This window comes from Pleurodeles waltl, chromosome 4_1, assembly GCF_031143425.1.
Source record: "Pleurodeles waltl isolate 20211129_DDA chromosome 4_1, aPleWal1.hap1.20221129, whole genome shotgun sequence".
Classification (NCBI taxonomy): domain Eukaryota; kingdom Metazoa; phylum Chordata; class Amphibia; order Caudata; family Salamandridae; genus Pleurodeles; species Pleurodeles waltl.
Window position 1 is genome coordinate 84,499,524 of NC_090442.1, and position 16,759 is coordinate 84,516,282.

General features: G+C 44.7%; 1 long non-coding RNA gene across 1 annotated transcript; it reads left to right on the top strand.

Moving 5' to 3' along the window:
* The first annotated feature begins 3,764 nt into the window (after nt 1–3,764).
* Nucleotides 3,765–14,501, top strand: LOC138287411 (uncharacterized). The gene is made up of 2 exons (XR_011202212.1): nt 3,765–4,660; nt 10,657–14,501. It is a non-coding gene; the product is annotated as an uncharacterized lncRNA (long non-coding RNA).
* Nucleotides 14,502–16,759: the final 2,258 nt, after the last annotated feature.

Consider the following 16,759-nt stretch of genomic DNA (forward strand, 5'->3'; position numbering starts at 1 on the left):
CAGGCCAGATTTATTTTTTAATGTTTTGTGAATGAGAAGGGGTGGTACCTTGGAAATATGCTGATGGCCAGCTGGCCTGGATTCTGATGTGCGTTCTCTAAAAGGTAGGCCTCCACTCCACGCTCACACTCACGTGCATTCCCTTTAGAGAGCCACAAACACAGGACAGATGTGTCTGAGCACTTTTGTGTTTCTCTCTTCCACTTCCTGCTGTTACTGAAGTTGGGCACAAAGAGAAGAGAGATGGGACAGATGGAAAATGGGCAATCACTGCATGAGTTCAGCATAAAGCCATACAGTGATTGGTCATGCTCTGTCAACCTCCCACCCTTGCGCTGCTTCATATGTACGAGGAATAGAAGAAGCTTTTATTCGGTATGAAATAATTCAACCCTTAAGTTACATAAACAACAATAAATAACCATAATATCAATAAAACAGTAAAATCAGCATAATCATAATTTAAAAACAGATCAAACATAATTTTCAAGAATAATAATCTAGAACGTCCCTTAAAAAACTCTAGGTTATTACGCCAGGTAATGGCTCCCCTCAAAAACAATCCCAAACCCCTCCATACCAATGCATCTGAGGCCATTTGCAGCCACATAAAAGCAGGGCGAAATTGCACAAATCCATTTGGCCTCAGCAGGGGTAATAAAAAACGTCTTCTAAAAGGTGCGTAAAAAACACAGAATAATGTAAAATGGGACAAGGTCTGCAGGGACACCCCATCACAGGGACACGGTCTGATAGATTTTACACCATACTGACCTAGCGGGAAGCAGAGATTATTCCTAAATATCCCCAAACGAAATCGAGTAATAAGAGTCCTTTCCCTCCGGTCATTTATTACTAGGAGGTAGGGCTCAGGACCCACCCCCATCTTTAACATAATAAAATCTCTAACCGATTGTTTCCCTAGTTCCTTTCCCTCTCTTTCAACCCTCCGCATTCTTAAGAAATTCTCCTTCACCCAATTCTTATCCTGGCTAGTCAGACCCTCGGGCGAGTACAACAAATCCGGCCGCCCCAACTCCTGTGCTACTTTTCTTATGTACATCAGCCAGGGAATGCATTGTACATTATCGCAGGCCAAACAATCCTTTAAAATCTCTCTATTAAAAATAGCAAAATCATTTCTCCAAATTGAAATCCATAACAAAAGGGGAGCCAGCTGAATAGTATCTTGCACACACTCAAGATCTAATTCTAGATGCAGGCAGAAACCAGAGGTATTTTGACCAACGCCCAATAGTCTTCTACAAAAACGATTTTCTTCAATAATGGGCACTCGGGTGTCCATATACCCCCAAAGTGCTGCACCATACAACAGGACAGGGAGACATTTTCACCTATAGATTTCAAGCAGAGGCTTAATGGGTTTGCTTCCTACTCTTACAGAAAAATCAAAAGTAGCACCAACTGAGGCATACTTCTTCTAGCAATAGAAGGTTTCCATGAGCCTTTATCGTCAAAGATTACCCCTAAATATGGGAATTCATTGACCCTGCTAATAGTTTGATCATCAACCTTTAGTTCCCCAACCCTGCTCAAAGATTTACCACATACCATAAAATGCGATTTCTTATAATTTATCTCTAGGCCCAAGCCTGACATATAAGATGCATAGGCTCTAACAGCTTTTCGAAGACTGTCCATGGTGCGGGCCATAAGGACCGCATCATCCGCATATGTCAACACTGGGACACTAGTGCCATTCACCTTTGGGACATCCCTACAGTGATCCACCAAGAAATTAGACAATCCATTAGTATATAAGAGGAACAGAATAGGGGCCAACACACCCCCCTGACGAACACCCTTGGTGAGCCTAAAAGTCTCTGAACATTCCCCATTTGACCCCACCCTCAGGTTGGCAACCGATCCTGAGTGGAGGTACCGGAGCAGCTCCACAATATCAGGATCCATCTCCAACTGACTTAGCCTTTCTCACAATATGGACCGATTTACCTTATCAAAGGCACAACTAACGTCCATAAAGGCAAGATAGAGGGTGCCCTTCCTATCTTGCGTATATTTTCCAATCATCATCAGAAGATTGAGGCACTGCTCACGAGTGCCAAGACCTTCCCTAAAGCCATACTGATCCCGGCTCAAAATATCCTTTTCTGCCATCCAAGCCTCAATACGCCTTAAGATGATCCGCCCCAAAATCTTCTCAGAAGAGTCAAGTAGGGAAATAGGGCAAGAGGAGTTCGGGTCGTTCCGATCCCCCTTTTTAAAAACTGGAATGATACAGGCCCTCCTCCAGGAGGCAGGGATTCCCCCAGTAACTGCCGCGTTAAGAACATTTAAAAGAACAGGTGTCCATAGCTGAGGGCAAGATTTATACAAATCCATAGGAATGGAATCCAGGCACGGGGCTTTATTACTAGCACTGCCCTGGAGTGCATCAATAACTTCCTGGAGCGAAAACCTGATCGCTAAGTTGGGAACCACCACACAGTCTTTTTCCCAATTATGTCTTAAAGGGGTTCCCTCAAAAATTCTACAGAAATAATTTACCCAAGCCTCCGGGGCAATATTGCAGCCCAAATCCTCGGATGTCTTTGTGGCAAAGGAACCTCTGTTTACCACCTTCCAGAACAAGCCAGAATCCTCCAGGACTGAGGTGCACTCCAAATCTGCCCAGGCCTTTGCTTTAAATCTATCCTTACTTTCCCTCAGGGCCCTTTTGTACTCAATTCTTGCTGCTTTCACCGCAGGCCTATCTCTGGGATTTCCTTTGAGGGCCATTTTCATGTTTACCCTGGCATCATAAACAAACCTTATCAAACCAGCCACCTCTGCGCTTGTTAGAACGACTGTCTAGCAAGAATAAACAGTCTCTAACTTCTATGTTTACTTCAGCTATTGCATCCATCACTTCGTTTGGGCTCGGAGTCTCTCTCAAAAGTATGTCCATGAACAAGGGTAAGTTCCCCCCACCACCCTCTCAATAACTTGTTGGGCATCTACCTGTTTCCAGCCAAGCCGCCTACCCTGATCTCTTATCTTCATGGTTACAGGACCACCCGCCCTAATTTACCTTAATGCCATATATATACTGCTGTACAAAAATGGTGCATGAAAGGGAAGAGGGGTCGAAAAATTGTGCAAAGCTTGCTTTGCCCCATTTTTTAATGCCTGGGTCAGTGCAGGCGTTAGGGGACCTGTGGGACCACAGGTGCCCTCCCCAGCCCAAGGGACACCCACACTAGAGAAACAGCGGGGGATGGGGGACCCCGTCCCAGGTAAGTATTTTATTTTATTTTTTAAAGTGCCATTGGGGGCCCTGAAATAGGCCCCCCTACATGGCACTGAGTACAATGGCCATGCCCAGGGGACCCTGGTCCCTTGTGCTGGACATTGGGTTGGTGGGCATGACTCCTGTCTTTTCCAGGACAGGAGTCATGTGGTATGGATGGTTTTGCATCAGAAAATGACTCTAGGCAGGTTAGAGTCATTTTTTGTTTTACACTAACATGCTTAACTTTATATTTTGGTGCAAAAACCCCTTCTTCCAATACCACCAGCCCCACCTGACTAAAGTCATTTTTTTTGCCTATAGCCTACTGTTTGCACCGGCTTGCACCATTCCATAAATATGGTGCCCTGCTGGTGCACAGAAATGGGGCAAGCCGGTGCTAAACTTTTTGGTGCAAAACTGAGTTGGTGCAGTTTTGCTCCAGAAAGTATAGATCAGGGCCTCAGTTTGTCCCAGGTAAGAGGCAGCAGCCAGAGGAGCTAAGGAGTGTTAGAATTCATTTTGAATTGCTTCGTTTCTTTTACACGTGTAAGTTTGAGCTTTTGTTGTCTCTGAACGCACTGTCTATCACATATGTTATCTTATGTATATTTGTTTAGGTAAAATAAGCCTGTTTCCACGCCATAGGCTTGCAGCTGGTTTCTTTCCCTAACTGGGGCACTGTATTCATTATAATTGTGTGTTCAAATAACTAACTGACCTCGGCTGTGGTATTTTGGGGAGGGAAAGGCTGATATCTATACCTTTGAACCACGTAATCCTTTGAAGGGTCTCAAGAATGTGGGGAGTCAGGCAGCTGCAGAAGGGAGGCAAGGACAAGGCTGGAAATGGAACCAGTGTGTGGAAACTGATTAACTCCTTAAAATATCTGTATGACGTATATCATTAGTTACACATTTTATGTATCCTTTGATGTATGAGTATAAATATCACTGTTAAACGCTTTATGGCAGCACACTTTACTTCGGGCCTGGGATGCCAGTGGTAAACCTGTCCTCTTTGCTGCAGCAAAAATAAACAGACCTTTGGTCATTGATTTTTCACTCCGGCTCTCCGTGTCAAAACTCCTTTGTAAATGCATTTGTAAGTATCTGCAAATATGTGCATTTGACAATTTGGCGCCCGAACAGGGACCTTCCAGTGGATATCTTCAGTAGCTCTGTCACGAGACGTGCTGCCAGTGGGGGGACGCCGTTCCGGAGGTGTAGATTCCAGGGGCCCCTGCACAAAGACTTAGTTTCAGAAGCAGCTGCATCTTATCCACCGGGCAGGTTTCCCCCCGCTTTCTCATGATGTCCCAGCGAAGTCCCTGAAACATCGGTGTTTATCTTGACGGATTAGTCTGACACGGGCGGCCGGAGAGAAATCCAGGAAAAAGCAGATAGTCAGGTAAGACTGTTCCTCGCTGGCTATTTGTCTGCTTTAACTTGCATTTGAGAGAATAATTGTTTTTGGATAACTTATCATTTTTGGGAATGATTAGTTCTTGGTAAATTTGCATTTGTACAAGGTACCATTTGACAATTTGTATTACATGTGTTTTTCTTGTTTGAGTAATTTGCCCAGGCCTGGAGCAATTTGTAAGTTGGTAAATATTTGAAAAGGTTTTCTTTGGTGCACATTTGAAAAAGGTTTTTTTTTCGGTGCAGGTTGCATTTTGAAATTTGGTGCGTGTTGCATTTTGAAAAATTAAAAGGTTAGATATGGGAAATAAGAAATGTTGGCAAGGGTTATGTCTTTGTTTTCGTCGAAATCATGTGCCACGTTTAGATAAAAAGCAACCCATTCCAAAAGAGGGAACACCAGGGTGGGACATGTTAAAGGATTATGGTTTAGAGAATAATTTGTATAATAGTATATGGCGCAAATATACTAGACATTGTCCTGACCTCCAGTGGCCGGAGGATGGGTCTTTTGATTTAAAGAAACTAACCTACCTACAGGAATGTTTGTTTCATAAAAAGGCTAGACAACATATGTTTGAAGTATACAGAAAATGGGAAATTGAGGCCACCAAAAGAAAAACGAAGTCAGATAAACTGTTAGAGAAGGAGAACCGGAGAACCATCATGCAGAAAGCCGCCCTGTACCACCATTCCCAAACCCAGAAAAGAATTGAGTCTGAAGACAGAGTCCATAGGGCCCAGGTGGAGGGAAGTTATGTATCAAAGCCAACAGAACCCAAACATGCATTAGAGGAAGATGAGGTAATGCTACAGCTATTAGATAATAGCCCTACTGCACCTCCACCTTACACACCCCCTGCAGTAGCCCAACCTATCATGGGGGCACCGCAACAGCAGCAAGGGCAAGGGCACAATTTGGGAAATCCAGGTGCACCACTACAGCAGCATGTGCCACAGCCACCACAGCCTCTAGCCCAAGCCACCCAAATAGCCCAAGTCCTAATCCCTCCGCCACCTGCCCCACCACTACCAGCCAACACTGCAAGGTTACCAATAATGTCCCCTGCCCCTAATACCCCAAATGGACAACGCCGACGGTGCACAGCCACTCACTCACTTTCACCCATATGGAGCACACCTATGAAGTCGATTTCGCCCCCTAGTACCCGCTCCACTATTGGGGATTGGGAAAAACGGGTTATCAAGGATCAGTCAGATAACTGGATGTCACATCTTATTTACACCCACACCGATATTATGGACACAATACAACAGATGTCACATTTTGGACAGCAATTAGCACTGCTGTATATGATTGAAAAATTGGAGAGGGATTGGAAGTCTTGTATTACAGATTCTACCCCTCTCCCTTATGAACAAGAATTAAACCAATTATGGCGGGACAGTAGGGCTTGTATTCTTGATAGTAACAGCATAAATGAGGGAGTACGCATTTGTGTCATAGCCAGGGAAGATGTTCTAAATAGATATGACAAGGGGTACCCAATGAGGGAAGTGCACCCTGATATGCCCACTGCAGCTGCAGTCGCAGCAGCAACTGCCGCCGGACAACCAGCTCCCGTGCCGGTGGCCCAATTTGTTCATATACCATGGAAAAGGGAGGAGGTAATGGCTATAAAGAAAGACTTGCCAGACCCTCGAAAGAATCCAGCTGGATTCTATCGGGACCTTAGAATTGCCATTTCCACCACAACCATGACACTCAAAGACATTGACTATTTTTTTGGTGTTTTATTGGGTCCTGAAGTTTGGCATAAAATTAGAAGAGTAGATGATGCACCTACTTTGGGAAATACATGGGGGGGTTTAGAAGCACATGAAGCACAAAGGGCACCAGGAACCCTGCCGCATCAGGATATTTTAGATTTACCTAATCGGATATTGACTAAGTTAGAAACTGTTATACCTCTTCAGACTGTGGATTGGGGAAAGCTTGCCACTTATAAACAGAAGATAGGTGAAGATGTCCCAGATTATTTTACTCGAATTGAACAAGCTTTCATAGATTTTAGCGGTCAAGACCTCGCCACCGTAACAGGTGTCACACTATTTGTAGAACGCTTTGTTAATGGCCTTCTACCTGAAATATCACAAAAATTAAAAGCAACAGAGAGTTCGTGGATGACGAAGGGACAGGCAGAGATTTTGCAGATGGCGCAATACTATGAGAGCAGGTACAAGGAAGAATTAGAAAAGAATGAGAAGTCAGTAAAAGAATTGAAGAAAAAGGTATTATTACAGCAGGCATACCCTCAGCGGGATGCAACCCCTCAGCAAAGGGGTGGCCCACCAAGGGGACGGGGAAGGGGTCGAGGTCGAGGTGCATCTGCACCACCCCAAGACCGCCGATTAAATATCAACCAATGTGCCTACTGTAAGCAGGATGGACATTGGCGTGATACTTGCCCATTACTGGAAGGAAGACAAAGTATGTCACTTCATAGAGGGAACGCGGCAGGTAATGCACGAGGACGAGGAAGAGGTAGAACTGATCAGAATTCGCAGAATGAGAATCAGGTCCCGCGTAACACTAATATTTTTGACAATGCATTTGAACGACAATATTATGCTGATGATTTCTTTTCTGAATCCTACAATTATTAGGACAGCCACAGACAGGGCCAGGGGCGAGTAAGTATTCCTGTAGATCAAAATGGTCCCTACATTGATGTAAAAATCGAAGGAGAGGGCCATAAGTTTCTTCTAGATACTGGTGCCACCAGAACATCTATTGCACATTCTGCAGTCCCCGGGGCTCCCCTGTCTGGGCTTCATACCACATCAATTGGGATTTCTGGAATCCCCGTGGTGAGCCCCATCTCAACACCTATGAGAGTAACTGTAGGCCCATTTACAGTACACACGCCACTCTCTTTAACATCAGGTTGCAATGAAAACCTGTTTGCATTAGATTTGTTAAAGAAATTAAATGCAGTTATTCACTGTTCAATGGATGGTGTCTATGTAACTATGGATAGTGTTTCCCCAACTCGGTGCATGTTCTCACAGGAATACTACTTACCCCCAGAGCTACAGGAAATAGACCCTCGCTTATGGGCCAAAGGCAAGAATGATGTAGGCATTATGGATATCGACCCTATTGTAATAAAAATCAAACCAGGTGCCCGGTTACCTCGTGTTCCTCAATACAAATTACCTAAAACAAGCGAAAAAGGGCTCAAGGCAGTCATATCTGATCTTGTGCATGCAGGTGTCATAAAGGAAATAGTGAGCAGCCCATGTAACAGTCCAATCCTTCCTGTTGTAAAGAAACGAAATGATGCTAATAGATTAGATGGTGAGCAATCATTTACTGATAACACAGTATATCGATTAGTTATTGATCTCCGAGAAATTAATAAAATAGTAATTCCCCAGTTTCCCGTGGTCCCAGACATGAATAGTCTTTTCACCATGATACCACCCTCTGCGTGTTTTTTCACCGTAATCGATTTGAAGAATGCTTTCTTTAGCATTCCAATTGCCGAAGAATCTCAATATTTGTTTAGCTTTGCGATTTTTGGTAGATCATTCGCGATGACAAGAATTCCACAGGGCTTTGTTGAGTCCCCGAGCATATATAGTCAATGTCTTAAACGTCAATTAGACCAATTCAATCCACCCACAGGCTCTGCGTTGTTGCAGTACATTGATGATATTTTAATTGCCTCAGATTCCATGACACAATGTAAGACTGATACTGTTGCATTATTACATCATTTAGCACCTCTGGGCCATAAGGTGTCCCTTCCAAAATTGCAGTATTGTAGAGAGGAGGTCACCTATCTAGGACACCTCCTCTCTAAGGAGGGAAGGAGATTACATCCAGACAGAATTAAATTGGTTCATACAATGACTGCACCACGCACCCCTTCTGAAGTCCGAGCATTTTTGGGATTTACATCTTTTTGCAGACAGTGGATTCCAAATTTTTCACTTATAGCAAAACCATTGACTGCTCTGACACTTTCAGATGTGCCCTCTCCTGTACCTTGGACTGACAAATGTGAGGAGGCTTTTCAAGAATTAAAAAAGGCGATGTGCTCTGCTCCTGTATTGGGTAATCCGGATTACAGCAAACCATTTGTTTTATTTGTGCATGAAAAGCATGGCTGTACATTGTCTGTTTTGACACAGGCCCAAGGTGGGAGACAACGCCCTTGTGCATACTTCTCTTCCACCTTGGACACTGTGGCGCAAGCTTTGCCTACTTGTCTTAGAGGAGTGGCTTCTGCAGCAGCTGCAGTGAAACAAAGTGAAGGGTTTGTTGGTGGCAATCCGCTCACTGTGATGGTTCCTCATGCCGTTGATATTTTGTTAAACAAGACACAGACGCAGCACCTCACCAGTGCTCGTCTAACGGGTTACGAATTAACATTGTTCAGTCCAAATATTACTTTGAAGCGGTGCAATGTCTTGAACCCAGCTACGTTACTACCCCTCCCTCAGGACAATGTGGAATTTGATCATAATTGCATTTTTGCCACTGAGGAAGAAACTAAGGGACGGGTAGACTTGACAGACACTCCCCTATCTGACCCACAGGGAGAGCTGTTTGTAGATGGGTCTTGCTTCAAGTTACCAGATGGTACGACCACTGCAGCCTATGCCGTCACCACAGTCAAAACAGTGGTTGAATCTCATAGAATCCCGCAAAATTCGGCACAGGCTGCAGAATTAATTGCCCTCACCAGAGCTTGTGAAATAAGTGAACATCTTAGTGTTAACATCTACACTGATAGCCAATATGCGTTTGGAGTAGCTCATAATTTTGGGCGACTCTGGGCGAATAGAGGCTTTATCACGTCACATGGCACTACCATCCAGCATGGCAACTTGATTGTGACACTTTTGACTGCTCTCAGTCTGCCCCGTCAGGTCGCAATCATTAAGTGTAGTGCCCACAAAAAAATTACTGATGATATAGGACGAGGAAATGCTTTTGCAGATGCTACAGCGAAAGCAACAGCACGAGCACCATTTGACAATGCATATGTTGAGAGTAGCATCAAGGGAGAGCCCCAGTACGAAGTACTAGAAAATACCATGCAGTGTGTGAGAGATATTCAAGCAGAAGCAACAGCAGAGGAAAGGGAACAGTGGGAGAAGAACGGTAGACTAGACAGTGAGGGTTGTTACACAGATGACACAGACAGAAGAAGATGGATGTTACCTAATTGCTATGTACACGCTATGGTTACTATGGCCCACAGTCCTGCACACATCAGTGCCCAAGGCATCAAGACAACTTTGGACCATGTTTGGAGTAATCCTCTGATATCCAAAGCTGCTAATAACCTGGTTAAAAGTTGTATGGTGTGCGCAGTGCACAATGCAGGAAAAGGGACCCCTACGCCCCCTGGCCACTTTGCCCCTCCTGATCTCCCTTTTGAAGCTATACAGATGGATTTTATCCACATGGAACCGTGTAACAAACTGAAATACGTGTTAGTGGTAGTATGCATGTTTTCAAAATGGATAGAGGCCTACCCATTAAAAGACAATGGTGCCCTCTCTACCGCCAAAATATTACTAAAAGAATATTTTCCTAGATACGCCTTGCCACGATTAGTCTGGAGTGACAATGGCAGTCATTTTTCTAATGAGGTAATGGAGAAGGTCTGTACCGCCCTTAACATCAAACATCGATTTCATGCTGCAAATCACCCACAATCAGCGGGCCTTGTAGAAAGGTATAATTACACCTTGAAGAGCAAAATAGCTAAGATTTGTGCTGAGACCAACTTAAAATGGCCAGATGCTTTGCCCCTAGCATTAATGTCCATCAGGATGACTGCCAGTAGCAAGTCACGATTATCCCCCTATGAAGTTGTCATGGGGAGGCCAGCCAATATCTGGGGGGTACCACGACCAAAGAAGCTTTCTGAAGTGCAATATCCTTTGTTTGTAGATTACTGTAAACAATTGACTAAAGATTTGCGTTTGATCCACCAACAGGTCAAGGCCAGCCTACCGACTCCTCTTGAAGGCCCTGGTCACCCTTTTAAGCCAGGGGATTGGCTTATGACAAAGAATTTTCAAAGAACCAACAGTCTTCAGCCCAGGTGGCGGGGGCCAGCCCAGGTACTGCTTGCAACACAGACAGCGGTGAAAGTGGAAGGAAGGAAAAACTGGATACATGCTAGCCACTGTAAGCGTGCACCAATTCCACTACAGAGTACTCTAACAGCAGAATTACCATTGTCTCCTGATTACAGCGAAGTAGGGAGACAGGAAACACCTCCACAGGTTTCAAGTGCTACTTCTGCTCCTGCGGTGACACAACTGCCCAGTGACGAAGAGTTGCTGTTTGAAGATCAACAAACTCATCGATACAACCTGCGTCCTCGCCCATCCAAATGAACAGAATTTTGAAGGTGCGTAAGGTGGTGACCCCTACGAAAAGCTACATTTACATCACCCTGATAGCTCCTAGCTTGGAATTGCAAACTGAGGTCTCTTCTGAATGGCCCAGGAATCCTTTGCTCAGCAGAATACGGCACGCCTGCCTTCGTGAAATACAGTTCCCCGCTTTCACCGCCACCGGCATTTCCGATGCCATTGATGTACCAGCATTAAAACGAGCTATCCTCACTGTTGTTACGCACACTTTGGGCGACGAGGTTGTAAATGACTGTGATGACTAAAATTCCAGCATGAACACGGGTGACTAGCCTGTGCAACGACACCAGAACATTGGTCAGAACAATTGTCTCAACGAGAACACAAGTATAGTGGGATGCAGCTTGTGCAACGCTATTCAATCAGTGGGTAAATGGAGTTAACAGTTCTGTGACTGGCGAGAAAGAAAAAAAAAACCCAAGTACCAGTTCTACGGAAGCGGCCAGCCATTAGGGTTGGTGCGGTTTGTAGTCCCAGCGGTAAAAAAAAAAAGGTGCCCTTTTTCTGTTTAATACCCAAGCACATCACTAATCTGGTTGAAAATTGCTGGCCTCCGCCCTCATTTTGCTGAGACACTGAACGAAACTGACAAACTATACTGAAGATTAATTTTGAAGTATTTCGACTTACTCACTGGGAGTTGAGACTCACCAGGAGTTAAAACTTGAAAAGGAGAAGCTAAGGGACCTAGGATCAAGCCAACCTCTATTGTCCTGGACCAACCAGTGCAGCCTAACTGCTAGAGTGGAAAGCACGGCGGTGCTGAACCCTAGTGGGTGTGAACATTGAAGGAAAAATTCACTTATCTGTATCTATACGTATATGATTATTAGTATAGTGATATCAATATTTTGCATTTACATATTTGGTAATTGTGTGAGTATATTTTTGAACACGCGTAGGCGGTTGAGACGAGTAAAACGGTATCATAGAAAAGTTGTAGGACCAAGGAGAAGAGCACAATAAAATTATGAAGATATATCCATTTGGCAGGACAAATATCCCTCTAGAGAATAGGGAAGAGTGGCCTTATAACTATTTCTACAAAACCATAATGAAGTACCTAGTGACCCTTATGTTAATATGTATAATGTCCAGTGGTGTTGCATCATTGTTGCAAAATCCTACCTTACATCCATTGATAAAGGTTCATGGAAAATTAGCGGAGACATTAAGTCTCACTGACTGTTGGATTTGCCGGCACTTGTCTAGACACCCCGAGGATCCTATAGGCCTTTATGAAGTACCAGTATCACCAAGTGAATATGAAAGAGGGGAAGTGTGTCTTGTACCAAATACCACTTGGAGATGTGACCAACAAGAATATCAATGGTACCCTAGGTGTGCGGTGCTCCCTAATACCCAGGCAGAATACAAGCTCTCCCCGATGCCTGAAGAGAATGCCACACTTAAAATGTTTCCCATATGTTTTGGTACCTATTTTTATGGGCAAAACCCAGAGGCAAAATACATGGGAAAGATCCCTCCTGAACAGTGTGTTTACACTTTGTTATTTGATATAAAGACAGGGAATTGGGATCTTGAAGGAGAGGAGAAAATAGACAGAAATTGGACAGCGTTAATTAATGGGACTCATCAAAATTACACTGTGAATTATTGGAACCTGACTGTGGGAGAAAATGAGATTCTAGTAGATCCAGAAGGATTGTTATATGATCCCTCCAGAGAACAAGATAGAAATGGGAAAAATTCACCTGTAATATTGTCCCGGGTTTTCCTTGGCCCCCTCTGGACGGCTAGATGTTCATATGTTGCACCCTGGGCAAATGTATCATTGCTAAATACAATCTGGGAAGATTACAAATATTGCAATAATTCTGAGCATGACACCCCAGAGGGTGTAGGATTGCCTCGAATAAAATACAGCATTATAAATTCACAAATCCAGGGAGGCATGTACTTCGTATGTGGAAGAACTGCATATAAAGTACTGCCTCTAAACTGGGAAGGGATATGTTCACTGGCATATTTGGCACCCAACATTACTGTGATATCAAATATATCATCTTCCCAGCCCCTTAACATGGGGAGTTTTGCACATAGGTACAAACGAGGGACACCCATACTGGAGGAGCGAAAGAACTGGGTATTTCAAGTATTACATGTTCTTATTCCCGGATTTGGAATTTTCGATTTACAACTGGCAATGATGAATATGTCAGCTGAATTAGCCATTGCATTTAATGCCACCAGAGAGGCCATAGGAAGTATACAGGTAGAGATAAACTCTGCAGCCCAATTGGCGATACAAAATCGGCTTGCCCTAGACTTGATTACAGTACAACAAGGAGGAGTATGTGTTTTAATCCAACATCAGTACCAGCAAAAGTGCTGTTATTTTGTCAACAAGTCATCAGAGATAGAATTGGATATTGGGAAAATAAAAGAAGCAGTACAGGTATTTGAAAAGGGGGGCCAATATGAAGGAGGCGATTGGAGTTTATCATGGTTATGGTCTTTGTTTGGGGGGTGGGGCTGGTTGTTTAAAGACATACTTTTTATAATAATAGCTATTGTATTAAGTTGTTTATTAGTGCAGTGCTTACCTGCTCTCTGTTCCTGTTTAAAATTGTGTAAACTTCCGCCAGTGAAAATACTAGAAACCAATCGAGCTATGATGCAGAGAGAAGAGATAACTTCCCTAATGGCTATTGACCCTACTGTCCTCACTACAGATACTGGTTGCTCATACCCATCGGTTGTTTATGTCCCCATGAATGCAAATTTCAATGAAGTGGGAGTAAAATTCAACATATATGAGGAAATTTAGAACTATTCAAAACGTTTATTATGTTCAGAAGAAAAAAACTCAAAAAGGGTCGATTGTTAGAATTCATTTTGAATTGCTTCGTTTCTTTTACACGTGTAAGTTTGAGCTTTTGTTGTCTCTGAACGCACTGTCTATCACATATGTTATCTTATGTATATTTGTTTAGGTAAAATAAGCCTGTTTCCACGCCATAGGCTTGCAGCTGGTTTCTTTCCCTAACTGGGGCACTGTATTCATTATAATTGTGTGTTCAAATAACTAACTGACCTCGGCTGTGGTATTTTGGGGAGGGAAAGGCTGATATCTATACCTTTGAACCACGTAATCCTTTGAAGGGTCTCAAGAATGTGGGGAGTCAGGCAGCTGCAGAAGGGAGGCAAGGACAAGGCTGGAAATGGAACCAGTGTGTGGAAACTGATTAACTCCTTAAAATATCTGTATGACGTATATCATTAGTTACACATTTTATGTATCCTTTGATGTATGAGTATAAATATCACTGTTAAACGCTTTATGGCAGCACACTTTACTTCGGGCCTGGGATGCCAGTGGTAAACCTGTCCTCTTTGCTGCAGCAAAAATAAACAGACCTTTGGTCATTGATTTTTCACTCCGGCTCTCCGTGTCAAAACTCCTTTGTAAATGCATTTGTAAGTATCTGCAAATATGTGCATTTGACAGGAGGGCAGCAGACGCTGACCAGGCGGTCACTGCAGGAACGCATTGCTCTGCTGGACCTGACCTACCAGTCCCTGGATGGCATTCACGATAGTTCAGTGACCCACAGAGATCAACCTCAGGAGGTCTATAGCAACCTCACTGAGGGAAGCGGGGATGACTGGGCAAGGGGCAGAGGTGCCTGCGACAAAGGAGACACCCACCCTCTCACTGCAGTTTCCTACGTTCACATCTCAAATGGGTCAGACCAGTATTGAGCTATGTTTGCTGTATACATCTGTTCTCATGTCATTCCACCCACTGACTGTGGTATCTTACTCAGTGTCTCTGCTACCTATGGCTTGAGGCATTCATAGTCATTAGCCATTGGTCAATCAATCAATCAGTGCTTGTCAAGCGCAACTACTCACCCGTTAGAGTCTCAAGGCACTGAAGGGGGGAAAGTGTAGCGTTCACTGATGAGGTGGTTCTTAAAAAAGCCATGTCTTCAGTTCCTTCATGAAGCTGAGGGGGAAGGTGGTTTGTCTGATGTGGAGAGTAAGGGCGTTCCAGGCGGTGGATGTGAGGAAGGAAAAGGAGCGTCCGCCTGTTCTGGTTTACCTGATGCGGGGTACTTCAGCGAGAGAGAGCTGGGCTGAGCGCAGGGCCCTGTGGGGTACGTGTAAATGAGTCGCTGGTTCAGGTAGACTCATCTGGTGTTGTGGAGGGCTTTGTGTGCGTGGGTGAGGATCTTGAAGGTGATTTTTTTTCTCTATGGGAAGCCAGTACAGTATACGCAGGTGTTGCGAGATGTGGCAGTGTCGAGGTAGGTCGAGGATCAGTCTGGCGGGGGCGTTCTGGATGTTTTGTAGTTTGCAGGTGAGTTTCTTGTTGATTACGGCGTAGAGTGGGTTGGTGTAGTCCAGTCTGCTGGTGATGAGGGCGTGTGTGATGGTCTTTCTATGTTTGAGGGGGATCCATTTGAAGGACTTGCGTAGGAGGGAGAAGGTGCGGAGGCAGGTGGAGGTGACTGAGTTGATTTGATGGTTCTTGCTGAGTTTGGAGTTTAGGATGATTCAGAGGTTGAGGGCTTGGCTGGTGGGTTTCAGAGGGTGGGTGGCCACCAGAAGTCGGGCCATGCCTCGGGTTGAGGGCCCATGATGAGTACTTCTGTCTTATTTGTATTGAGTTGAAGGCAACTGTTTCTCATCCAGTTGGCGACTGCTTCCATGCCTTTGCAGACGTTGTGTTTGGCTTTGATGGGTTTGTTCGAGAGGGAGAGGATGAGTTGGGTGTTGTTGACATAGGAGATAATGATGATTGCATAGCTTCTGACGCTAGTGGCTAGCGGGCCATGTAGACGTTAAACAGCATGGGGCTGAAGGAGGATCCCTGGGGAACTTCGCAGGTGGTGGGTGTGGGGTCTGCGAGGAAGGGGGCGAGTCTCACTCGTTGAGTTCTGCGAGAGAGGAAGGATTGGATCCAGTCGAGGGCCTTATCTTTGATGCCGGATTCGTGGAGTCTTCGTATCAGGGTGTGATGGGAGACTGTGCCAAAAGCCGCTGAGAGGTCTAGCAGGATGAGTGCCGCCATCTCTCCCTGGTTCAGAAGGGAGTAGATGTCATCTGTTGTGGCTAGGAGGGCTGTTTCGGTGCTATGGGTTTTCCTGAATCCGGATTGGGAGATGTTGAGGATGTTGTGGTCTTCAATAAATGTGGCGAGTTGGCTGTTGACCACTTTTTTGATGACTTTTGCAGGAAATGGCAGTAGGGAGATGGGCCGTCCTGAAATTTTTTAGGACGGTAGGGTCTGCCAAGGCTTTCTTGAGGAGGGAGTTGATCTCAGCGTGTTTCCAGTCATAAGGGAAGGTAGCGGAAGCTAGTGAGCGGTTGATGGTGAGGCGGAGCTTTGGGCCGATGGTGTCTGCGGCTATATTGAAAATATGGTGGGGGCATGGGTCTGTGGGGGCCCTGGAGTGTATGGACCTCATTGTTCCCAGAGTATCTTCGGTGGTGAGGGGGGTCCAGGTAGTGATTGTTTGTTTGTTCGTGTTGGGTTTTGGTAGAGAGGGTTCTGTGCGTAGGTTGTCCTTCCTGAAACTGTTGTACATGGTCTTGATTTTGCGGTGGAAGTAGGTGTTGAGTCTGTCACAGAGGTCCTACAAGGGTAGGATGTCCATTGTTTCACTGTTGGGCTGGGCAAACTCATTGA